Here is a 25,884-nt window from a genome sequence, read left to right as displayed (position 1 = left end):
CCTGAAAAGTTCCATGAACAGAGGAGCCTGGCAGGCTACAGTCCTTGGGATTGCAAAGAATCAAACAGAACTGAGCATGCACATGGAATTGAGAAAAACGTTACTAATGAACCTATTTGCAGGGCAGGAATAGGAAACAGAGTTGTAGGCCCAGCAGGGGAGGGAAAAGGTTCTTGCCTGGAGAATCCCAGGGACAGGGGAGGCTGGTGGGCTGCCTATCTATGGGGTCGCATAGAGTCGGACACGACTGAAGCGACTTAGCAGCAGCAGCATTGAAACATACACAGTACCATATGTAAAATAGATAGTGGAAGGTTGCTGATGACACAGGAAGCTTAACCTGGCGCTCTAGAAGACGACCTAGAAGGGTGTAGGTGAGGTGGGGGATGAAAGGGAGGTTCGAGAGGGAGGGAACATGTGTGTACTTATGGCTGATTCATGTTGATATATGGCAGAAACCAACACAACATTGTAAAGCAATTATCCTCTAATTAAAAAATTTAAAAATAAAGTAAAAAGAAAAGATATGCCCCTATATTTTATGAGACCTTCTGACTTTTCCCCCTATTCCACGTTTATATAGCTCTTCTCTGTTTTTATTGCTCCTACTGATTCTATCCTAGTCAATTTAAATTTTATTTCCAAGCATTACACTCCATTGTGGGGTTTCATCCTGGAAGGAAACTTGAGATGATTAATTTTGAGAATTTGTAGGGCCATAACTTCTCCATTCATTCAAGCTTTACCACAGATCCTCATTTATAAATTGTAATATGAAAAAATCCTCCTGGGAATTTCCTGGTGGTTCAGTGGTTAAGAGTCTGCCTTGCAATACAGGGGACACTGGTTTGATCCCTGGTCGTAAAAGATCAGACAAGCCGTGGAACAACTAAACCCATGTACCACAACTACTGAGCCCACACTCTGGAGCTCATGAGCCTCGACTACTGAAGCCCGCATGCCTCGAGTCCAAGCTCCCAACAAGAGAAGCACCACAGTGAGAAGCCCAGAAGACACATCTGGAGAGCTGCCCCCACTCATCACAACTGGAGAAAGACTGCGTACAGCACCACAGACCCAGCACAGCAAAAGGTAAACAAGAAATCAATAAAAGTTTTAAAAAAGAAGTTTAAAAAATCCCTCCCAATTTCATCTCCCCAGATTCAAATTGGACTCACACTTCTTAGAGAATAACCTTGAGTATTTTGTTTCTCATTTTAGAGCAAGCACACGCCTTGTTGCTTCCCTCTGCTCTTTCTCACATACTTGCTGACATCGTATGGGCCTAGTAGTTGTTCGTCTGAATCATTTGTATTTGAGGAGATTCGGCTACTTTAATCTCTATTTCTTGTTGTAGATATTGGTTTTGGTATCTTAGTTGTTCTGTGTGTTTCTTATGGGGTGATTTAGAGAGACTGAGAAACAACCATTGCCACAACAGCTGTCTTTTCAGAATCCCTGTCTCACTTATTCTTGAAGAATATTCTTGCTTGGTATAATTTCTATGATGTGATTATTTTTATAGAGCAAATGAAAGGCTGCCGTTCCACTCTCTGCTGGCTTCTGCTATTGATACTGAACACTATCTGTCACTCTTCTTTTTTCTGTGGCTGTGTTGGGTCTTCACTGCTTCTTGGTCTTTTGTCTGGTTGCAGAGGGTGGTGTCTACTCTCTAGCTGCAGTGTGCAGACTTCTCATTGCAGTGACTTCTCTTGTTGCAGAGCATAAACTCCAGGACACACAGACTTCAGTAGCTGCAGCTTATGGTCTCGAGGGTATAGGCTCAGCAGTTATGGCGCATGATCTTAGCTGCTTCACAGCATGTGGGATCTTCCCAGATGGGAGATGGAACCCGAGTCCCCTCCATTGGCAGGTGCTCTTCACTATTAAGCCACCAGGGAAACCACCGTCTGTCACACTTATTGCTGCTCCTTTGAAGGTTATCTGTATTCTCCTTTGGATACTTTATGGAATGTTTCCTTCTTAAAAACTTCAGTATGATATTTAGGTATCTCTCTAAGTCACTTCAGCCGTGTCCGACTCTGTGTGACCCCATAGACGGCAGCCTACCAGGCTCTGCCACCCCTGGGATTTTCCAGGCAAGAACACTGGAGTGAGTTGCCATTTCCTTCTCCAATGCATGAAAGTGAAAAGTGAAAGTGAAGTCGCTCAGTCGTGCCTGACTCTTAGCGGCCCCATGGACTGCAGCCTACCAGGCTCCTCCATCCATGGGATTTTCCAGGCAAGAGTACTGGAGTGGGGTGCCATTACCTTCTCCGTATTTAGGTATGGATTTATTTTTATATTATGCTTCGGATTCATTAGGTTATCTCAAATCTGTGGATCAGTATTTTCATCAATTTGGGACCATTCTCGATTATTATACATTCTTTCCCGTTTGTTTCTTTTCTCCTTCTAATGCCTCTGCCTCTTCAGTTACAGGTTAGACTTCCTTGTTGTGTCCTGCTATCCTGCTTACTCTGTATGCATTTTTCTACCCATGAAGCTTCCCAGGTGGTGCTGGTGGTAAACAATCCACCTGCCAATGCAGGACAGGCAAGAGACGTAGGTTCGATCCCTGGGTTGGGAAGATCCCCTGGAGAAGGAAATAGCAACCCACTCCAGTATTCTTGCCTGGAAAATCCCATGGACCGAGGAGCCTGGTGGGCTACAGTCCATGGGGTCGCATAAAGTCAGACACAACTGAGCAACTAACACTTCTCCCCATGACATTTTCTGAATAGCTTCTTCTGACCTTTCTTTCAGTTTATCTATCTTCTCTTCAACTCTGTTAATAAACTGTTGAATCCAACCAGCTAGTACTTTTTTAATTCTAGAGTTTCTAGTTATTTTCTAAATCTTCAAAGTTAGCTTTAATAATTTCTAGTTCTTTGCTAAAAAAACAAGGTCAATTTTTATATTTATAAAAATAATAAGCTAATTGTTTTCACAAGCTGTGCTCAGAATTTCCATTATTTAGAGCACGTGTGGTCTGTTTAAGTTTTTCCTGGGCTTCCCTGATTGCTCAGTTGGTAAAGAATCTGCCTGCAATGCAGGAAACCCCAGTTCAATTTCTTGGTTGGAAAGATCCACTGAAGAAGGGAAAGGCTACTCTCTCATGTATTCTAGTATTCTTGGGCTTCCCTAGTGGCCCAGCTGGTAAAGAATCTGCCTGCAATGTGGGAGACCTGGGTTTGATCCCTGGATAGGGAAGATCCCCTGGAGAAGGGAAAGGCTACCCTCTCCAGAATTCTGGCCTGGAGAATAAGTAGGATAGCAGGAACAACCAGGAAGTCTAACGTACCTGTAACTAAAGAGGCAGAGGCAACTAGAAGGAGAAAAGAAAAAATAGGAAAGAAGGTATAATCATTGAGAGTGGCCCAGAATTGATGAAAATATTGATCCACAAAAAGTTGGACATGACTGAACAACTTTTACATTATTTATACTGATTTTCTTTTATGTTGTCGTATCTTCTCTTGTCCTAGTTATTGTTGACTGTGTGCTGGCTATTGTATACAAAGATTAATTTCCAAAAATAATATGATGACTATTATACATGCATTCTCAGTTGCTCAGTTATCTCCAACTCTTTGCAACCCCATGGACTATAGCCTGCCAGGCTCCTCTGTCCATGGAATTTTTCAGGCAAGATTACTGGAGTTGATTGTCATTTCCTCCTCTAGGGGATCTTCCTGATCTAAGGATCGAACTCCCATCTCCTGTGTCTCCTGCATTGGCAAGTGGACCACTGTACCATCTGGGAAGTCCAGTGACTATCATACTGTTGTCTTTACCCAGAGAGGATTCATATTTCCTTTTCCCAGGTGTCTGGGAGTACTAGCAACATAGGATTATCTGAATCTGATTTTCAGGCTTGAAGTTTTTCTGGGCCACACAAATGATTTAAAACTATTCCATGTGAATGTGATTTCCTCATGGTTTCTGGAATCTAGTCCTCTCAGGTTACAATCCTTAGTGTAAGATGTTTTCTTAGAACCCCTAAGTTTAGCAAGCTGGAACTTTTGTCTCCCTAAACCTGTATCATGCTATAAAAAGTGCTGCTTAGATTCTCTTCCACTTGTGTTGCATGAGTAAGTATCCTCTGGGGGAACCAGACACAGACTTACTTTTCTGTATACCTACTTTCTCTCAGATTTTTACCTAGTAATTCCACTCTAACTTGATTATTGTGTGAGGTTTATAGGGGAAGATACTTTACATATTTCTACTAACATTTTGCAGATTGTCCTCAGCAGGAAGATCAGCCTGAACTACCTAATCTACCATTACTCAAGACTTTATTGCTTCACCTATACAGTCCATAAACAATCATCATGTGTTATTGTTTTGAGACCCAAAGTGAAAGTGAAAGTTGCTCAATTGTGTCTGCTCTGCGACCCCATGGTCTATGTAGTCCATGGAATTCTTTAGGCCAGAATACTGGAGTGGGTAGCTTTTCCCTTCTCCAGGGGATCTTCCCAGCCCAAGGATCAAACCCAGGTCTCCTGCATTGCAGGTGGATTATTTACCAGCTGAGCCACAAGGGAAACCCAAGAATACTGCAGTGGTTAGCCTATCCCTTCTCCAGGGGGTCTTCCAGACCCAGGAATCGAACTGGGGTCTCCTGCATTGCAGGCGGATTCTTTACCAGTTCCTCAAAAGGGAAGCCCCTTTTGAGACCGAAATGCTGTATAAATAAACTATTTAGAAAAACATATGGCATATAATTAACTCTCAATTAAAATAGCTATTATTTGCATTATGTTATTGATAAGGACTATGTCTTATTAATTGTTACACCTGTGCAGCAGCTATTAAATGTCTCTGGCAGGAGGGAAAAGAATCATGCAATGAGCATGCTGATGAGAACTTCAAAGTATGTAGAGAAAAAGAAAATATTTTTACAGTCAAGGCTTACCTCTGTTGCTAATATAATCAGAAAGTGGTGGACAGAAACCATTAAAAAAATAATTAAAACCCATTTCTGCTTCTTAAACAGTTCAAGCAATTATCCATTGGTTATGGAAGGAATATTGGTTAGTATTTTTTATCTTGTTTATGGTTCATCTTCCATATCTGACTGGAAAATGAACCCCATTGGTCTTTCCAGTCTTTATCTACTTAATGCTCTCTAAGATTATTTGGTCTGTATGAGAGGTAAGCCATTGCATCAATATTGTAAAATATAGAATGAACAAAAGTTCATGACATCTATGGGGTAATTTAATTTCCTCCTCTGGAAATCTTTTTGCTGGCATCTGGATATCTTTTTGCTATGAGTTCCCTATTGGCAGGAGTGACTGTCAAGTTTACTGACACTTGAAATGAGATGATACCAGTTTGAAGATTCAGTTACCTGTTCTCCCATATCCTATGGCTCTAATGGCTTTTATTTTCCTGTTTAAGAGAAATAAAGGGCATCAAGCTCCCTTCACTGCTCATCTTGCCCCATTCTATGTGAGGCCAAGGCATTTTGAAAGTAGCAGGCCTGTATTCCACTTTCAGATCTACTACTGAAAGCCGTGCAATAATGACAGTAACAAAATTGTTATTATATTCACTGACTTGAATTACTAAGCACTTTAACTCACTATGATCACCACAAGAACTCTAAGCATTGAATGTTATTGCTATGCTCATGAAGAATGGATGCAAGAAGAGTTTAATTAATCATTTGTAGTCCTGTATTAAGTTCTTACTAACCTTTCTGACTTTATGTTTTAAATCTGCAAAATGATAAACAGTAATTAGCCTTGATGGAAAGATTTGATAAGGTAATTATGAAATATGCCTGGTAATAGAAGGCACTCAATATTATTAGTTGCTTATATAAGCAAACACATTTCCTAGAATTGTAGAATCTATTGAATTGTTTTTTTCCTTGAGTGGATTATTTTGATCATAATTGTATTAAGTACCTAACACAATGCCAGGTACAGTATCGGCGCCCAGTAAGTATTGTTAAAATGTAAGTATGTAAATCTTAGAGTAAAAAAAGGACTTTAGATGTCACCTAATTCAGCTGGACTCATTAAAGGAATCCTTTTATTAGGGTACCTCCAAAGAGGGACGACAACTAATTCACCATTTTCACAAGATTATCTACTCTATTGTTGAAAAACTCTCATACTTAGGAATTTTTTCCTTTGTATTAAGGCAAATGATCTATAAATTTAGGGCATTAACTCTGATTCTGTCTTCTGGAAGTGCATACAATATGTTTTTGCTTTTCATTTTGTCTTATTTTGCTTGAGCCTTCTTGCAGATGTTGCACTACAGCTCAGAGACCTGCTTGGTACCTCTCATTTCAAGCCAGATATGCCCAGTAACTTCCAGTGTTCCTCATATAAACCAGATGTCAATTCAGGACAATCTGTCCTTTGAGATTTAAATAAAATTGGTTAGAGCCTCCCATCCCACATCCTGTGGGAAATCCAAGGCCTAACCCAAGGTTTCTGTAGAATTCCTGGGGATTTATGTTCTTAAGGTGACCTCTGGCTTTGAGCTCTTAATTCCACAGACCTCTGCTTCATTTATGTTCCTTTGCCTTGGATTTCCTCATTTTTCTACCCAACCATGATCTTGGCATGAACTCATCCTCTTGAATCCTTAACCTAACTCACATGTTGCATTTGGGTGCATGATGAGTTTATCGATGGTGACAAGAGAGGCAATTTTCACTGCTGAACATAAACAATTTGAAAATAAATATTTGACAATCTATTTCTTCAAATCTCTTATCCATTATGCCCCTTGGAATTTATTATTTGCTCCCCCTCTTCCTTGGACTCTGTTTTCTAGTATATTGCCCCTAACTCCCCTCTCTTCCTTACTCTACCCACTTCCTACTCTTTTTCTCTAACGATATTTAAATTCCTGCTCATTACTTATACAGAGCTCTCTCCTTCCAAGTTATGCCCAAAGGGTCTTATCTTCACACCAAAGCTATTTATCAAAAAATGTTTCTAAACAACACAATTATCTTCCTAAAAGGGCCCCTGCTACATACTTACAACACATTTTCAACTCTTCTTCTGTCTTCTAGATATCCTCATTAAACAAGCTTTACTTGTTAATATCTCTCCCGGAATAGAGCTCCCAGATGGAACATGCTGAAGTCTGAGAAAATAACTCTAGTAATGTAAAAACTGTACCTGATAGAATTTCAGAATGGTGCCTAGATAGGGCCTGCATGTAGTATAAATGCCAGACATGAATAACACGGTGTCTGTTATTTCTTCTCCCTCAAGGTGTTTCAGCCAGCTAGAGATTTAATTTACATATGTATGCACCAGTGACTTCCCTGGTGGCTCAGACGGTAAAGCGGTAAAGCGTCTGCCTACAATGTGGGAGACCTGGCTTTGATCCCTGGGTTGGGAAGATCCTCTGGAGAAGGAAATGGCAACCCACTCCAGTACTCTCGCCTGGAAAATCCCATGGATGAAGGAGCGTGGTAGGCCACAGCCATGGGGTCGCAAAGAGTCGGACACGACTGAGTGACTTCACTTTCATGTTCATGCACCAGTAGAATCTTCAGTTGTTACTCCAGCAGGTATTCCACACCAGGGATGGGATGCAGACCCCCTGGTGTATGACTCTCATTTTGAATGATGAACGTGTTTTTTTAATCTGCACGTACCTGGGGATAGTTCTATTAATGTCACAGGCATACTCTTTAATCTACATTTGATTGCTTATGGATATCAGGATGTGATTTGGACTTTTCAAAGCATAAGAAAGCAATCAGAATGATCCAGAATGATAATAACAACTTGGGAAAGCCCCAATTTTGGTCCACTAGTCATCATTACTGTAGACAGTTTAGGAGTTCCCTAGAATGCTAAATTGAAGTTGCATTTATAACCTATGGCTTCAAGGATCGAGAAATCTGGGATTCATTCAGTTATGCTAGTGTGTATTTCCTACGTACTTATTTTGGGCCAGGTACTGCGCTTTGTATCTATTATTTTTTTTTTAATCAGTCTTGTTATTTTCTCTTTTTGAATTTTTATTTATTTATGTATTTTTGGCTACACATGGGCTTCCTCTAGCTGTGGCAAGCCGGGACTTCTTTCTGTGGCAGTGGGTGGGCTTCTCATCGTGGTGGCTTCTCTTGCTGCAGAGCATGGATTCCAGGGCAATGGGCTTCAGTAGTTGTGGCATATGGGCTCAGCAGCTGCGGGCTGGGGGCTCCAGAGTGTAGGCTCAGCAGTTGTGGTGCATAGGCTTAGTTGCCCCATGGCATGTAGGATCTTCCTGGACCAGGGATTGAGCCTGTGTCCCCTGCATTTGCACGCTTAACCACTGGACTACCAGATATGTATTATCTCATTTCTAACTCTCTAAAACCCTAGACTACAGGTGACTATATTCCCCCTCATTTTATTGATGAGGATACTAAGGTGTGGAGAGCTGAAGCAGTGTCCTCAAGGAGACACAACTAAGGAGCAGGAGAGTGAGTTACCAACTCAGGTTGGCTGGAAACCTAGTGTCCGTAACAACTGCACTCTTCTCGCAGCCCTCTCACGTGGAGAAGTAGGAGAAAAGAGACCAGCTGGAACATTTCTCTCTTTAATTTTTGTTTTGTTTTTGCAGGGTGCCTCAATAGATTCCTTTTGGGTCTTTAAAATGCTGTTATTGGCAAATCTAAACCAGGTGCTTGGTCAGTTTTTTCCAAGGAAGCCTAGAAGAGAAATTGCTTCTTTTTCCTTTGTGGGAGCCAGAGATGCACAGGAAGTAATGGGAGCGTTCACTGAATTTTAAAGAGGAGAGAGGCAAAGGCTCAGAGGGGGCATGAAGAGGTTACCAGGGAGATGCAGGGGGTGACAGCTATCAGAGATGAACTGGCCCCATCGTGGTCTCTGTGGAAATGTCAGTCCCTTTCAGAGAGGATTATTTTGCATCTTGATTAAAGTGTCTCAGGAGATGAACCTCATTAAATAGAACCAATTGGTTGAAAGCATGTAATTAAACTAAACAATTTTTGTTCTTTTTAATGCCTTAAATACCTGTTTATGTGGAGGCCTGAACATCAAATAACTTCCTCAGGGAAAAAACAGTGGGAGCTATGGAGTTACAGTAGTAAGAATTCTCTGGATGATTAAGAGCCCTCATATTTCCTCAGGGGCTGAGCTTGCCTTCCAAAACTTTCTACTGCTACTTTATGGAAAACATACACAGATTCTAGAACATCAGAACTGAGGCACTTCTTGGGACATCACCTCTTCCACTAATTCATTGAATGATCAATAGATTCATCCAGCATTCAGTAAGTGCCTACTGTGTGTCACACACTAGGAACCTGGGAGTGAGTAAGGAATATTCCTGGCCTCAAGGAATCTGCACTCTAGTAGGAAACACAGCAAGCTTCTTTTCTGCAAGAATCCACCCTGGGTCCCTTTTCTTTGCTTTTGTGTTCACATTATATTCTCACCTATGTAAGCTTGGCCACTCATAAATTCGCACCATTTCTATGAAGATGATTCTTAAATATATATCACCTGACCAGTTCTCTCTTTGGAGTTTCATACCCTTACACCTAACCATCTGTATCTTTTCACAACTTGAATGATACATGAATCTCAAAGTTCACATGACTAAAATTCAACTTTCAGTGTCCTCTGAAATCCTTCTTCCACCTCTCCCATCTTGGTAGGTAGACCCACATTTCACCCAGAAGTCCATATCAGAAACCTGGAGTCACGCAGATCTCCCTGTTGCTCTTACCTCCCATGTCCAGTAAATCTACATGCCCTCTCCCTGCTGCTTTCAAAATTTGTCTAATTACGAGATTCATAATCTAGAGATTATGTCCTTACATCTCTCCTTCCACTGCCTTACTGTGAACTTCCATCATCTTTTAACAAAACTGCAGCAGCCTCCCAACCAGTCCCGTGCTTTCAGTCTTATCATTCTCAACCTGTTCTTCACACAGCAGCCAGAGTGGTCTTCTCAAAGTATAAATAGGACTGTCCCTATTCAACATAAATTAGCATAATGATCACAGTAATTAAAATGTTCTATATGGTTTCTCAGTTGTAGTCACTGCCTACCCCCAACCTCTTCTTAGAAATCTCATCTCCTACAGGCCTGGTTTGGCTTAATATTAGGTTGCCTTGGGGTAAATTAAGCATGAGATTCTAAGGTCTTCATATGGCTTCCCTGGTGATCCAGAGGCTAAGACTGCACTCCCAATGCAGGAAGCCTGGGTTGGATCCCTGGTCAGGGAACCAGATCCCACATGCCACAGTGGAGACTGAAGATCCCACCTGCTGCAAAAGTCCTTATAATAATAGCTACCATGTGCCTAGACCTATACTAAATAGTTTAGTTAGAGAATTTATAATCTCAAAAACACTCCACTGCAAGAGAGGCATTAATATACTCATTTTACAGATGAAGAGATCTAGATGCAAGGTCACATAGCTAATGACTGGAAGAGCTTGGACTCAACCCCAGCTTCTTTGACTTCAAGTTAGATTCTGTGTCTAATCTCTTTCTGTTGTGCTCCTTGCACTCAACAAACATGCTGCCTTAAATTGTACAGTATTAGTAACTACTTGAATCAGAATGTTTGGACCCAGAACGCCAAAGCCTGGGTTGTTTTCATTGTACTGGGATGGCACTTCTAGCAGGAAGCCTTCTAATGAGACCAGGAAGCCTAGACAATAGTCCTGGCTGTGTAGAAGGAAATTGTGAACCCCTATTTCAGCAACAGTCAACCTAGGCATCATAAAAAAAGCACATGGAGTGCTTTCATAAAAGAATGATGTGCAGACCTTCCTCTCTAGCAGTCCAGTTGAGTGTGACTGTAGTACAACCTGGGCTCTAGGCATATTTTAAAAGATGCTTCAAGTGATTCTAACTTGCAACCAGGACTGAGAAATTCATAGGTTGGTTGAAAGGAGGCTCCCTTGTTTAAGCTGAGATGATCTTCCTGGGCTGTTTCTCCCTTCGTAAGCCCACTGATCAAGCCAGGAAAGGCAACTTCAGTACCGTGTTGACTGGAACCTAACAGGTAGTCCATAACACTCCCTGGGTGGTGTTTTTGGACAAGAGAATACTTTGAGAGGTGAACATAATAAAGAGGGTTTCTGGTGGCTATTTGGTTACAGGGGATCATGTGAACAACACTGTCAGATCTCCTCCAAGAATTCATTTCATGCTAAGCAGCCCCTAAGGAAATGTAATCCGCATCTCTCTTCTGCAGTCCTGTGGAGGTTTATTTTCAAGTAGGAGATGAATGGTTCCTGAAGCTTGAGGCTCCATCCATTTCTAGGTGCTTCAGTGGCAACAACTTTGCAAGCCTTCTTAAGTTCTGCAAGGAGTTTGGGGAGGGGTGAGGCATTAAAAATGGGGATTGGACAGGGGAAGGACATATTCATAAGCTTTCTGGCTTTTCTCTTACTTTCCTGTTCCACTGACCCTTGTGCAGACTTCAGACAATCCTTCAGGAGGTTAAACTGGAAGTTAAAACGTAATACTTTTCTTAAAAAAAAAAAAAAAAATTACAGTCATTGTTTACAGTCTGCTAGTCTTATCATGTAGTATAAAGATTACTTTGACAATGGGCACCTTCCTCCTCCTTATCGTCATTACATCACCATTGAGTTATCAGCATCAAAATAATTGTATCCCACATTTACTTTCTTAATAATGGCAGAGCTGTATGATTAGGAGGCTGAACTCTGGAGTTTGATACTCTGACTCCTGAGAATCTGCCCCTTATTGATGAAATAGTTTAGGCAAATTACTTTGCCTCAGTTTCTTTATCTATGAAATGGGCATAATTCATTTAATTTATCTCATTCTAATTTATTGGGATTACAAGAAAAATATGTGTGAATTGCATTAATTCCTGACACTTAGTAGATATTGTTTATATTTTTTAAAATATAAAATATAGCCCACAACCAAGGAGATTAACTGCCAGCCTATCAAACTCCAAGGAGATGTACAGAATGTTCAGTATGAATTTGGTGATATTTCCTATCTTATACACATTCTGTTATGAAGCAGAGAGTAGAAAAGACCTCTACTATTTTCTACTGTGCTATTTTCTCCTTCTTTAGGTTCACTGAGGCCTAGGGTGCTCGCTATAGAATCCTGGGGTGCTCCATGTAGCATCCCCCAGTGTCAGCAGAGATACTTCACATCTTTCCATGGAAGCTGATCTATCTCTCTGCTCTCAAAAATTCTTTATCCTTTCAGATCCTTTGTTTTCTCCATACTCCACTCCTTACCCCCGCTAAGGCTCTACCTAATCATTTGCTCAGACCAACACAATTTATCATTTATACAACCCCTATGTGTTCAGTGCTGCTTAAAGGTAGGTTAGATCTCGAGAGTGGTGATAGGAAGGTAAGAAGATGTTCCCATTGTTGTTTGGCCACATAATGAGTCTCTAAATGAGAATCAGACCTTACATTCTATCAATATTAAGTCACTGCTGATATTATGCTAAAAGTCCTTATCATTTATTTTCTAGGCTTATTATGTGCCAGCTTCCATGGAGGTATCTCTGTCTCACTACAAAATTATAAATAATAGCTGCGATTTGTGGAGCAATAATGATACCATGTGCCATATACTAGCTATATTGACACTGTACATATTGCTGCTGCTGCTGCTAAGTCACTTCAGTCGTGTCCGACTCTGTGTGACCCCATAGACGGCAGCCCACCAGTCTCCCCCATCCCTGGGATTCTCCAGGCAAGACCACTGGAGTGGGTTGCCATTTCCTTCTCCCATCCATGAAAGTGAAAAGTGAAAGTGAAGTCGCTCAGTCGCATCTGACTCTTCGCAACCCCATGGACTGCAGCCTACCAGGCTCCTCCATCCGTGGGATTTTCCAGGCAAGAGTACTGGAGTGGGGTGCCATCACCTTCTCCGACTGTATATTCTAAGACCCCTCAAAAGTAGACAGGTGTTTTTATTACAGTTTAGAGTCAAAGATACTAGGGATGGAGGGACTCCTTTTTCCTTTCTCCAAAGCTTTTCAAAACATTAAAAGGTGAGTCACTTCAAAAACCACAGGCACCAAAATGATTAAAGACTGCTTTAACCAAATGTTTACACTTATTTGTTGAAACATCACAGTGAAGCATTTATTATCTTTCCTATTTTGCAAATAGGGAAAACAAATTTCAGAGGATTTAAAGGGCATGCCCTCAGTGACACAGCTAGTACAAAACTCGGACCAAAAGCCAAGGTTCCTGACTTGAACACCACATCCTGCCCATGGTACCAGTTGTTGTCATTACTTGGTGGCTTTTCTTAGTACAAAATTGGAGTCAGCCTGCTGTAGGTGGTCATCATATACTTGAATGACGAATGAAAAAGTGAAGGCTGTCTTTAGTCCTTTCTGCCTCTTTTCTATGCACCCTCTAGATGCCCACTCTTGACTGATACTCAAAAATTTCCTGCCCTGAAGCCCCCAGGTAGTTTTCTGTTCCCCAAGTCCATAAAAACTTAGCCATCTTTTATTTCATTATTACTAAGTTATTAAGAATATAGCTTATAAAGTCAGCTAACTTTTATTCAGTATATACTACTATACCAACATTTACTAAGTATATACTATGGCTACTCACTCTAGTATCCTTGGGGCTTCCCTGGTGGCTCAAGAATCTGCCTGCAATGCAGCAAACCCAGGTTTGATTCCTGGGTGGCAAAGATCCCCTGGGTCGTGAAGGTCCCCTGGACAAGGGAATGGCTACCCTCTCCAGTATTCTTGCCTGGAGAATTCCATGGACAGAGGAACCTGGTGGGCTTATAGTCAATGGGGCCACAAAGAGTCAGACACAACTGAGTGACTAACACGTTCACTTCACTTCATGCATTAGGTACTTAATTGTCATATTAAACACTTTTAACACAGAGAAGGGTTTGGGATTATTATCTCCATTTACAGAAGAAAAAACCAGGACCTTTTATTGCATGATTTACAGAACTGCAGAGTGTGGGATCTGGTATTCTTTCCCAGATTTATCTGACTCCTAGAGTTGAAGGTCACACTTGCTGAACTCTACTGCGTCCACACAGTGCTGGCAGTGACTGCCAAGAGTATGTTTTTTCTACCCATCCCTCCCAGGTGATGGTTGCATTTTAATAAGGTCTTTTGATGCTTCAGCCCAACAAAGTGAAGTACATGGGCCTTTGGGGTCCCTAAGAAACTTTCTGAAGATCCTCAAAGTCAAATGATGTTCAAAAATAATACTAAGATATTATCTGCATTCTCGCCAAGTTCACATTTGCATTGAGGGTACAAAATCAACTGTGGACATAACTGCTGGCCATTTAGAACAAATTGGGGCAGTGATGTCCAACTGTCATTGCCTTCTTCCACACCACACACTCACAGGAAAAAAGGAGGTTTCTTAAGAATATTTATGATGGAGGAGTGAGTATTGTTACTTTTATTAAAATCTCAATCCTTGAGTATACATATGCTTAATATTTCCTGCGACAAGATGAGAAGCACCCATAAAACACTTTTGCTGCATACCAAATTCTCAAGGCTAAGCACTCATGTGATTGTTGGAGCTGTGAACTGAACTAGCTGCTTTTTCCACGGAAAACCATTTATTCCTGAAAAAAATGATTGACAGATGAACTGGTTATTCAGACTTGAGTATTTGGCAGGCATTTTCTCAAAAAATGAACAAAGTGAGTCTGTCACTTCAGGGGAAACAAATAACAGTATCCAATGTCAACTATAACATTTGAACTTTCAAGTGAAAATTAGAATTTTGAAAAATTTTTATCTGCCATGATGAGCTTCACAAGTTCCCAATATTTCAAGTTTTTTCTGGTAAGATCAGTGGAAATATTAATAGATGTGAGATTTTTAAAATACTGTTGAATGTAATGTATCAGTATTTGGAAGATCTACATAACTCAGTGAATCAGTATTATTCAAGTGATTAATATATGATATTTCAAAACCATGAATGGGTAAAACATGTATTCAAAGTGCATGGATTTTAATATAATAGAGTATGAAAAGCTCACTGATATGAAGTCAGGTTCTACTCTGCAACTGATCTGTTTTTGTATGGTTAAAAAAAAAAAAAACCACTACAGTTATCTAAAACGGTTATTGAAATACTCCTCTCTTTCGCAAGTACAGACTGTGTGAGGTGGGATTTTCTTCATAACCTTCAACCCAAACAAAATATCACAAGAGATTGAAAGCAGAAGCAGATCTTAAAATACAGCTGCCTTCCATTAAGCCAGACATTAAAGAGATTTTCAAAAATATAAAGCAGTGACATTCTTCTCACAAAATATTTTTGTTTTAGAAAAAAATTTTTAAGGAAGAAAATTGTATTGACCTATAATGGTTTATTATTATTTTAAAGGAATTAATGAATTATTATTCTAAAAATGTCTCAGTTAATTTCACTATGATAAGTATTGACAGGTATATATCACATAAACAAAAGCTCTTTGGGACCCTAAATTATTTTTAAGAGTGTTAATGGGACTTGAGACCAAAATGTTTGAGAACCTAGCTTTAGCCTCAGTTCAATTCAGTTCAGTCGCTCAGTCGTGTCCGACTCTTTGCGACCCCATGAACCGCAGCACGCCAGGCCTCCCTGTCCATCACCAACTCCCGGAGTTCACCCAAACTCACGTCCATCAAGTGGGTGATGCCATCCAGCCATCTCATCCTCTCTCGTCCCCTTCTCTTCCTGCCTCCAATCCCTCCCAGCATCAGGGTCTTTTCCAATGAGTCAACTCTTCGCATGAGGTGGCCAAAGTATTGGAGTTTCAGATTCAGCATCAGTCCTTCCAATGAACACCCAAGACTCATATCCTTTAGGATGGACTGGTTGGATCTATTTGCAGCCCAAGGGACTCTCAAGAGTCTTCTCCAACACCACAGTTCAAAAGCATCAATTCTTCAGCGCTCAGCTTTCTTCACAGTCCAACTCTCACATCCATATATGACCACAGGAAAAACCATAGCCTTGACTAGATGGACCTTTGTTGGCAAAGTAATGTCTCTGCTTTTGAATATGCTATCTAGGTTGGTCGTAACTTTCCTTCCAAGGAGTAAGTGTCTTTTAATTTCATGGCTACAGTCACCATCTGCAGTGATTTTGGGGCCTAAAAAAATAAAGTCTGACACTGTTTCCACTGTTTCCCCATCTATTTCCCATGAAGCGATGGGATTTTCTGAATGTTGAGCCTTAAGCCAACTTTTTCCACTCTCCTCTTTCACTTTCATCAAGAGGCTTTTGAGTTCCTCTTCACTTTCTGCCATAAGGGTGGTGTCATCTGCATATCTGAGGTTATTGGTATTTCTCCCGGCAATCTTGATTCCAGCTTGTGCTTCTTCCAGCCCGGCATTTCTCATGATGTACTCTGCATATAAGTTAAATAAGCAGGGTGACAATATACAGCCTTGATGTACTCCTTTTCCTATTTGGAACCAGTCTGTTGTTCCATGTCCAGTTCTAACTTTCTTCCTAACCTGCATATAGGTTTCTTAAGAGGCAGGTCAGGTGGTCTGGTATTCCCATCTCTTTCAGAATTTTCCACAGTTTATTGTGATCCACACAGTCAAAGGCTTTGGCATAGTCAATAAAACAGAAATAGATGTTTTTCTGGAACTCTCTTGCTTTTTCGATGATCCAGCAGATGTTGGCAGTTTGATCTCTGGTTCCTCTGCCTTTTCTAAAACCAGCTTGGACATGTGAAAGTGCTGACACATTGAGTGCAGCACTTTCACAGCATCATCTTTCAGGATTTGAAATATCGCAACTGGAATTCCATCACCTCCACTAGCTTTGTTCGTAGTGATGCTTCCTAAGGCCCAGTTGACTTCACATTCCAGGATGTCCAAGGAAGGGTTATTTCTTTTTATTTTTTCCAAGTTCACTTTCTTTTTTTCCTTTTTTAAAAATTTATATATTTTACTTGGAGGCTAATTACTTTATAATATTGTAGTGGTTTTTGCCATACATTGACAATCAGCCATGGGTTTACATATGTTCCCCATCCTGAACCCTCCTCCCACCTCCCTCCCCATCCCATCTCTCAGGGTCATCCCAGTGCACCAGCCCTGAGCACTCTGTCTCATGCATCAAACCTGGACTGGCAATCTATTTCACATATGATAATATACATGTTTAAATGCTATTCTGTCAAATCATCCCGTCCTCACCTTCTCCCACAGAGTCCAAAAGTCTGTTCTTTACATCTGTGTCTCTTTTGCTGTCTTGCATATAGGGTCACTGTTCAGTTCAGTTCAGTTCAGTCGCTCAGTTGTGTCTGACTCTTTGCAACCCCATGAATTGCAGCATGCCAGGCCTCCCTATCCATCAGCAACTCCTGGAGTTCACTCAAAGGGTCATCGTTACCATCTTTCTAAATTCCATATATATTCATTAATATACTGTATTGGTGTTTTTCTTTCTTACTTACTTCACTCTGTATAATAGGCTCCAGTTTTATCCACCTCATTAGAACTGATTCAAATGCATTATTTTTAATAGCTGAGTAATATTCCATAGTGTATATATACCACAGCTTTCTTATCCATTCATCTACCAATGGACATCTAGGTTACTTCTATGTCCTGGCTATTGTAAACAGTGCTATGATGAACACTGGGGTACACGTGTCTCTTTCAATTCTGGTTTCCTCGGTGTGTATGCTCAGCAGTGGGATTACTGGGTCATATGGCAGATCTATTTCCAATATTTTCAGCAATCTCCACACTGCTCTCCATAGTGGCTGTACTAGTTTGCTTTCCCACCAACAGTGTAAGAGGGTTCCCTTTTCTCTGCACCCTCTCCAGCATTTATTGTTAGTAGACTTTTGGATAGCAGCCATTCTGACCAGTGTGTCAGTGTGTGATGGTACCTCATTGTGGCTTTGATTTGCATTTCTCTGGTAATGAGTGGTGTTGAGCATCTTTTCATGTGTTAGCCATCTGTATATCTTCTTTGGAGAAATGTCTGTTTAATTCTTCGGCCCATTTTTTTGATTGGGTCGTTTATTTTTCTGGAATTGAGCTGCAGGAGCTGCTTGTATATTTTTGAGATTAATTCTTTGTCAGTTGCTTCATTTGCTATTATTTTCTCCCATTCTGAAGGTTGTCTTTTCACTTTGGTTATAATTTCCTTCATTGTGCAAAAGCTTTTAATTTTAATTAGATCCCATTTGTTTATTTTTGCTTTTATTTATATAACTCTGGGATGTGGGTCATAGAGGATCCTGCTGTGATTTATGTCAGAGAGAGTTTTACCTATGTTTTCCTCTAGGAGTTTAATAGTTTCTGGTCTTACGTTGAGATCTTTAATCCATTTTGAGTTTATTTTTGTGTATGGTGTTATAAAGTGTTCTAGTTTCATTCTTTTACAAGTGGTTGACCAGTTTTCCCAGCACCACGTGTTAAAGAGATTGTCTTTTCTCTATTGTATATTCTTGCCTCCTTTGTCAAAGATAAGGTGTCCATAGGTGCATGGATTTGTCTCTGTGCTTTCTATTTTGTTCCATTGATCTATTTTTCTGCCTTTGTGCCAGTACCATACTGTTTTCATGACTGTATCTTTGTAGTATAGTCTGAAGTCAAGCAGATTGATTCCTCCAGTTCCATTCTTCTTTCTCAATATTGCTTTGGCTATTCGAGGCTTTTTGTATTCCCATACAAATTGTGAAATTATTTGTTCTAGTTCTCTGAAAAATACCATTGGTAGCTTGATAGGGATTGGATTGAATCTATAGTTTGCTTTGGGTAGTATACTCATTTTCACTATATTGATTCTTCCGATCTGTGAACATGGTGTATTTCTCCATCTATTTGTGTCCTCTTTGATTTCTTTCACCAGTACTTTATAGTTTTCTATATATAGGTCTTTTGTTTCTTTAGATAGATATATCACTAAGTATTTTATTCTTTTCGTTGCTATGGTGAATGGAATTGTTTCCTTAATTTCTCTTTCTGTTCTCTCATTGTTAGTGCATAGGAATACAAGGGATTTCTGTGTGTTGTTAATTTTATGTTCTTCAACTTTACTATGTTCATTGATTAGCTCTAGTAATTCTCTGATCGAGTCTTTAGGGTTTTCTGTGTAGAGGATCATGTCAAACAGTGAGAGTTTTACTTCTTCTTTTCCAATCTGGATTCCTTTTATTTCTTTTTCTGCTCTGATTGCTGTGGCTAAAACTTCCAACACTATGCTGAGTAGTAGTGGTGAGAGTGGGCACCCTTGTCTTGTTCCTGATTTTAGGGCAAACACTTTCAGTTTTTCACCATTGAGGATTATGGTTGCTGTGGGTTGGTCATATATAGCTTTTATTATGTTGAGGTATGTTCCTTCTATGCCTACTTTCTGGAGGGTTTTTATTATAAATGGATGTTGAATTTTGTCAAAGGCTTTCTCTGCATCTATTGTGATGATCATGTGGTTTTTATCTTTCAATTTGTTAATGTGGTGTGTCACATTGATTGATTTGTGAATGTTGAAGAACCCTTGCATCCCTGGGATAAAGCCCACTTGGTCATGATGTATGATCTTTTTAATATGTTGTTGGATTTTGTTTGCTAGAATTTTGTTAAGGATTTTTGCATCTGTGTTCATCAATGATATTGGCCTGTAGTTTTCTTTTTCTTTTCTTTTTTTTTGGCATCTTGCTCAGGTTTTGGTATTAGGGTGATGGCAGCCTCATAGAATGAGTTTGGAAGTTTACCTTCCTCTGCAATTTTCTGGAAGAGTTTGAGTAGGATAGGTGTTAGCTCGTCTCTAAATTTTTGGTAGAATTCAGCTGTGAAGCTGTCTGGTCCTGGGCTTTCATTTGTTGGAAGATTTCTGATTACAGTTTTCATTTCCATGCTTGTGATGGGTCTGTTAAGATTTTCTATTTCTTCCTGATGCACTTTTGGAAAGTTCTACTTGCCTAAGAATTTGTCCATTTCTTCCAAGTTGTCCATTTTATTGGCATATAGTTGCTGATAGTAGTCTCTTATGATCCTGTGTATCTCTGTGTTGTCTGTTGTGATTTCTCCATTTTCAGTACTAATTTTTTTAATTTGATTCTTCTCTCTTTTTTTCTTGATGAGTTTGGCTAATGGTCCATCAATTTTATCTTCTCAAAGAACCAGCTTTTAGCTTTGTTGATTTTTGCTATGGTCTGTTTTGTTTATTTGCATTTATTTCTGCCCTAATTTTTATGATTTCTTTCCTTCTACTAACCCTGCGGTTCTTCATTTCTTCTTTTTGTAGTTGCTTTAGGTATAGAGTTAGGTTATTTATTTGATTTTTCTGTTGTTTCTTGAGGTAAGCTTGTATTGCTATAAACCTTCCCCTTAGCACTGCTTTTACTGAGTCCCATAGTTTTGGGTTGTTGTGTTTTCATTTTCATTCATTTCTATGCATATTTTGATTTCTTTTTTGATTTATTCTGTGATTTGTTGGTTATTCAGAAGCATGTTGTTTGGCCTCCATATGTTTGTATTTTTAATAGTTTTTTTTTTTTTTTTCTTCTCTGTAGTTGACGTCTAATTTTACCGCATTGTGATCAGAAAAGATGCTTGGAATGATTTCAGTTTTTTTGAATTTACCAAGGCTAGATTTATGGCCCAGGATGTGATCTATCCTGGAGAAGGTTCCATGTGACTTGAGAAAAAGGTGAAGTTCATTGTTTTGGGGTGAAATGTCCTATAGATAGCAATTAGGTCTAACTGGTCCATTGTATCATTTAGGGTTTGTGTTTCCTTGCTAATTTTCTGCTGAGTTGATCTATCCATAGATGTGAGTGGAGTATTAAAGTCTCCTACTATTATTGTGTTACCATTAATTTCCCCTCTCATACTTGTTAGTATTTGCCTTACATATTGTGGTGCTCCTATGTTGGGTGCATATATATTTATAAATGTTATATCTTCTTGGATTGATCATTTGATCATTGTGTAATGTACCTTTGTCTCTCTTCACGGCCTTTATTTCAAAGTCTGTTTTAACTGATATGAGTATTGCTACTTCTGCTTTCTTTTGGTCTCCATTTGTGTGGAATATCTTTTTCCAGCCCTTCACTTTCAGTCTGTATATGTCCCTAGGTTTGAGGTGAATCTCTTGTAGACAGCATATATAGGGGTCTTGTTTTTGTATCCATTCAGCCAGTCTTTGTCTTTTGGTTGGGGCGTCCAACCCATTTACATTTAAGGTAATTATTGATAAGTATGATCCCGTTGCCCTTTACTTTGTTGTTTTGGGTTCGAGTTTATACACCTTTTCTGTGTTTCCTGTCTAGAGAAAATCCTTTAGCATTTGTTGAAGAGCTGGTTTGGTGGTGCTGACTTCTCTCAGCTTTTGCTTGTCTGTAAAGCTTTTGATTTCTCCTTCATATTTGAATGAGATCCTTGCTGGGTACAGTAATCTGGGTTGTAGGTTTTTCTCTTTCATCACTTTAAGTATGTCTTGCCATTCCCTTCTGGCCTGAAGAGTTTCTATTGAAATTTCAGCTGTTATCCTTATGGGAATCCCCTTGTGTATTATTTGTTGTTTTTCCCTTGCTGCTTTTAATATTTGCTCTTTTTGTTTGATCTTCGTTAATTTGATTAATATGTGTCTTGGGGTGTTTTGCCTTGGGTTTATTCTGTTTGGGACTTTCTAGGTTTCTTGGATTTGGGTGACTATTTCCTTCCCCATTTTAGGAAAGTTTTTAACTATTATCTCCTCAAGTATTTTCTCATGCCCCCCCCCCTTTTTTTTTTTTGGTCTTCTTCTTCTTCTGGAACTCCTATGATTCGAATGTTGAGGCGTTTGACATTGTCCCAGAGGTCTCTGAGGTTATCCTCATTTCTTTAATTCTTTTTTCCTCTCTGCTTCATTTATTTCCACCATTCTATCTTCCACCTCACTTATCCTATCTTCTGCCTTAGTTATCCTACTGTTGGTTCCCTCCAGAGTGTTTTTGATCTCAGTTATTGCATTATTCATTATTGATTGACTCTTTTTTGTTTCTTCTAGGTCCTTGTTAAACATTTGTTGCATCTTCTCAATCCTTGTCTCCAGACTATTTATCTGTAACTCCATTTTTGTTTCCAAGATTTTGGATCATTTTTACTATCATTATTCTGAATTCTTTTTCAGGTAGACTCCCTATCTCCTCCTCTTTTGCTTAGTTTGGTGGGCATTTATTATGTTCCTTTACCTGCTGAATATTTCTCTGCCTTTTCATTTTGTTTAGATTTCTAGGTAGTTTGTGGTTCCTCTTTATTGTGGAGGTTCCTCCATGTGGGTGGGGTTGGATAAGTGGTTTGTCAAGGTTTCCTAGTTAGAGAAGCTTGTGCCGGTGTTCTGGTTGGTGGAGCTGGATTTCCTCTCTCTGGAGTGCAATGAAGTGTCCAGTAGTGAGTTTTGAGGGGTCTGTGGGTCTGGTGTGACTTTTGGCTGCCTGTATTTTAATGCTCAGGTTTATGTTCCTGCGTTGTTGGAGAATTAGCTTGGTATGTCTTGCTCTGAAACTTGTTGGCTCTTGGGTGGAGCTTGGTTTCAGTGTAGGTATGGAGGCTTTCGATGAGCTCTTGTTGATTAATGTTCCCTGGAGTCAGGAGTTTTCTGGAGTTCTCAAGTTTTGGATTTAAGCCTCCTGCCTTTGGCTTTCAGCCTTATTCTTACAGTAGTCTCAAGACTTCTCCATCCATACAGCACCAATGATAAAACATCTAGGTTAATGGTGAAAAGATTCTCCACAGTGAGGGACACCCAGAGAGGTTCACAGAATTACATGGAGAAGAGAAGAGGGAGGAGGGAGATAGAGGTGACCAGGAGGAAAAGAGGGGGAATCAAAAGTGGAGATAGCAGTCTAGCCAGTAATCAATTCCCTATGTGCTCTCCACAGTCTGGAACATTCAGAGAGGCTCAGGGAGTTACATAGAGAAGAGAAGAGGGAGGAAGGAGATAGAGGTGACCAGGAGGAGAAGAGGGGGAGGCAAAAGGAGAGAGACAGATCTATCCAGTAATCAGTTCCCCAAGTGTTCTCCACAGCCCAGAACATCCAAAGATTCATGGAGTTGGGTAGAGAAGAGAAGGGGGAGGGAGGAGATAGAGGTCACCTGGGGGAGAAAAAGGAGAGTCAAAAAAGGGGGAGAGAGCAATAAAGCCAGTAATCATACTCCTAAGTAAAAATGGGTACTGAAGATTGGACTCTTAAAGGTACAAAGTTGATAACAAAAATCAAAAAGCAAAGATTAAAAATCTAGAGTAGAGGTTAGACTCTCAAAAATACAATATTAAAAAAGCAAAACAAAATCACAAAAATTTTGAAAAAAAAATATATATGAAATTTGCCTTAAAAATAGGGTATTTTTTGTAAGGTAATAGTAGGTTATAAAAATGAAAATTAAAGGAGTAATAAAGAACTTAAAAATTAAAAAAAAATAAATAAAAAATGATAATAGTAAAATATCTCTAGGTATTTCTCTGGAGCTGTTGAGGGCAGTGTCGGATCAGTTCAGTTTCAGATAGTTCCTTGTTCTACCTTATACTTCTTCTCACAGTCTATAGGCCCCTTCCAATGTAGTCAGTGCTAACTACAGGGTTTTAATCTGTTACACGTGTCACTTCCAGAGAAGTTCCCTCTTCTTTGTTTATTTTGGCTTCCTCTGTTTGCAAGTCTCTTCAGTGTCTAATTTCTGCCCTGACACAAGGGGGCAAAGGTGGTCACATATTTAGGCTAACTTGTTCAGTTATACTCTGGGGAGGGAGAAACACTGCAAACAAATATCACTGGTGTGTGTGGGGAGTGCTCACAGTGTCTGAGCCACACTTGTCCCCGCTCACAGCATGTGTGCTTTCCCAGTCTACACTGCTTAGGCTCCATGTTGCTCTGTAGGGGAACTGTCTAAAGTGGGCCCTGGCTTGCATGCACTTCACAGGTCTAAGCCAGTCAGGTTCAGGTTCTTGGGTACTCCACAAAAGCACAAACTTGGCTGGGCCCGTGTTTTGTGCCCTTCCCAGGTCCAAGCAGCTCAGGCGACCAGGTGCTTGGCGAGCTCATTCTCCCAGCTGGGCGGTGCATCTTATCACCTCCCTGGTCCCAGGCCCTTGGTTTCTTGAATGCGCCATGAGAGCACCGTCTCAGATGTGCCATGTGTCTCCTCTGGGGAGCTGATCTTTGCTACCCTCCTGGTGGATGTCAACTGTCCAGGATCCCAGGAAGACTTGGTTAGTAACTGGGAGCCTGCTCACAGTTTGGTGGAGGATGCCATCTCTGGGGCCGAGATTGCCCCTCGCCTTCCGGCTATGGCTGTTGCCCGCCTGCCTCTCTGGTGGGGGGAGGGGCTAGTCCACAGCTGGCTAGCTCTCCTCTGGTGTTCTCCCAATCCTTTGTTGTATGAGTGGGCCAGGCTGTGCCTCAGAGCTTTTCTTGGGAAAGTTCTCTTTTTTTTTCTCTCTCTGGCTACCCACAGTTTGGGTTGCTGTCTCACGTTAGCTCCCTTAGACTGTCCTCAGGGCATTCAGGCCCAGTCCTCACCCTAAGAAAGCAGCCTGTTCCTCTCTGTACAGCCCCTGCTCACTGCTGGCGGATGCAAGTGTCTGGGCTACCTCTTCGCTGGAAGACGCAGCTAGGTGTGTAATCTGTGGGATTTTTTTTTTTTTTTTCCTCCCGGTTATGTTGCGCTCTGAGATTCCAAAACTCCCAACAGACCCTCCGGTGAGAGGGTTTCCTGGTGTTTGGAAACTTCTCCTCCTTCATGACTCCCTCCCCAGGATGGGTCTTCATCCCTAACTCTTTTGTCTCTCTTTTTATCTTTTATATTTTGCCCTACCTCCTTTTGAAGAGAGTGGTCTGCCTTTCTGGGTGCCTGGTGTCCTCCGCCAGCATTCAGAAGTTGTTTTGTGGAATTTGCTCTGCGTTCAAATGATCTTTCAATGAATTTGTGGGGGAGAAAGTGGTCTCCTCATCCTATTCCTCTGCCATCTTCAGGTTATTTCTAATAAACCAGTGGGGTGGCCATTGACCAAGAGGACTTTTTATCTTCCATCAAAAGCCAAGCGGATAATCTGTGTATCTTTTTCTGAGAACATTTGGTCCGAGGGAACCCCCCTCTCTCCAGTCAAAACTTGGCTTACATATTCTCCCTACAATACCATTTTACAGCTCCAGTTAAATCTGTGCTCAGACATATGCTCAGTGTGCATGTATTCAGTTCATATTTTTTCATGGATCATGACCTTTAAACTATATAAGTGGCAAGAGAAGGGAATTTCTATGAAGTACCACCGGGAGGGTATCTTTCACTCCCAAAGTGAATCTAAGTCCAAGAATACTTCTTGACTGGATCTGAGTCTGTCTCCAGTTAATCACCTCTTCAGACACTAGAGTGGACAGCCCTTGAGGCAGGAAGGGCGAGGCCTGGGAGGCAGAGCAGAACAAGCATCTTAATCCAAATTGAGACTGAGGCCAGCTGTCCAGCCTGTTCTTGTGGCCACAGCTCCAGGGCTGGCGCCCACGGCTGCCCCCACATTATTCCACTGTCCCCTTGAAGGTGCCTCCTTCCTTCTTCCCATGCAAGCAGCCGGTCCAGTGCATGAATTTGTGGGTTGGACTGTAATTGCTAGCTATGCTTGGAAGCCTGCCTCCCTCTAATTCAGCCTTGACACAAATAGCTAGAGAGTTCACTTGCAAAGCCACAACTCCCACAGCAAGGCACTAAGGGGTCCCCTTCCTGAGAGTGGACTCTATTCCATGCAAGTCAACAACTTCTTACCGAGCATCTACTTGGTGTTTAGCACACTCTGTGAAGAATTAATCTGAAAAGCAAATTTGATACAGTTGTAAAACCTTGGATTACCCAGGCATCTCAGTCTACAGATCTATCCTCACATAGGGACCATCAGCCTCTACTTGGACCACTTCACT

Source organism: Bos taurus, chromosome 20, assembly GCF_002263795.3.
Source record: "Bos taurus isolate L1 Dominette 01449 registration number 42190680 breed Hereford chromosome 20, ARS-UCD2.0, whole genome shotgun sequence".
Taxonomy (NCBI): domain Eukaryota; kingdom Metazoa; phylum Chordata; class Mammalia; order Artiodactyla; family Bovidae; genus Bos; species Bos taurus.
Note: the sequence above shows the minus strand (reverse complement) of the source record.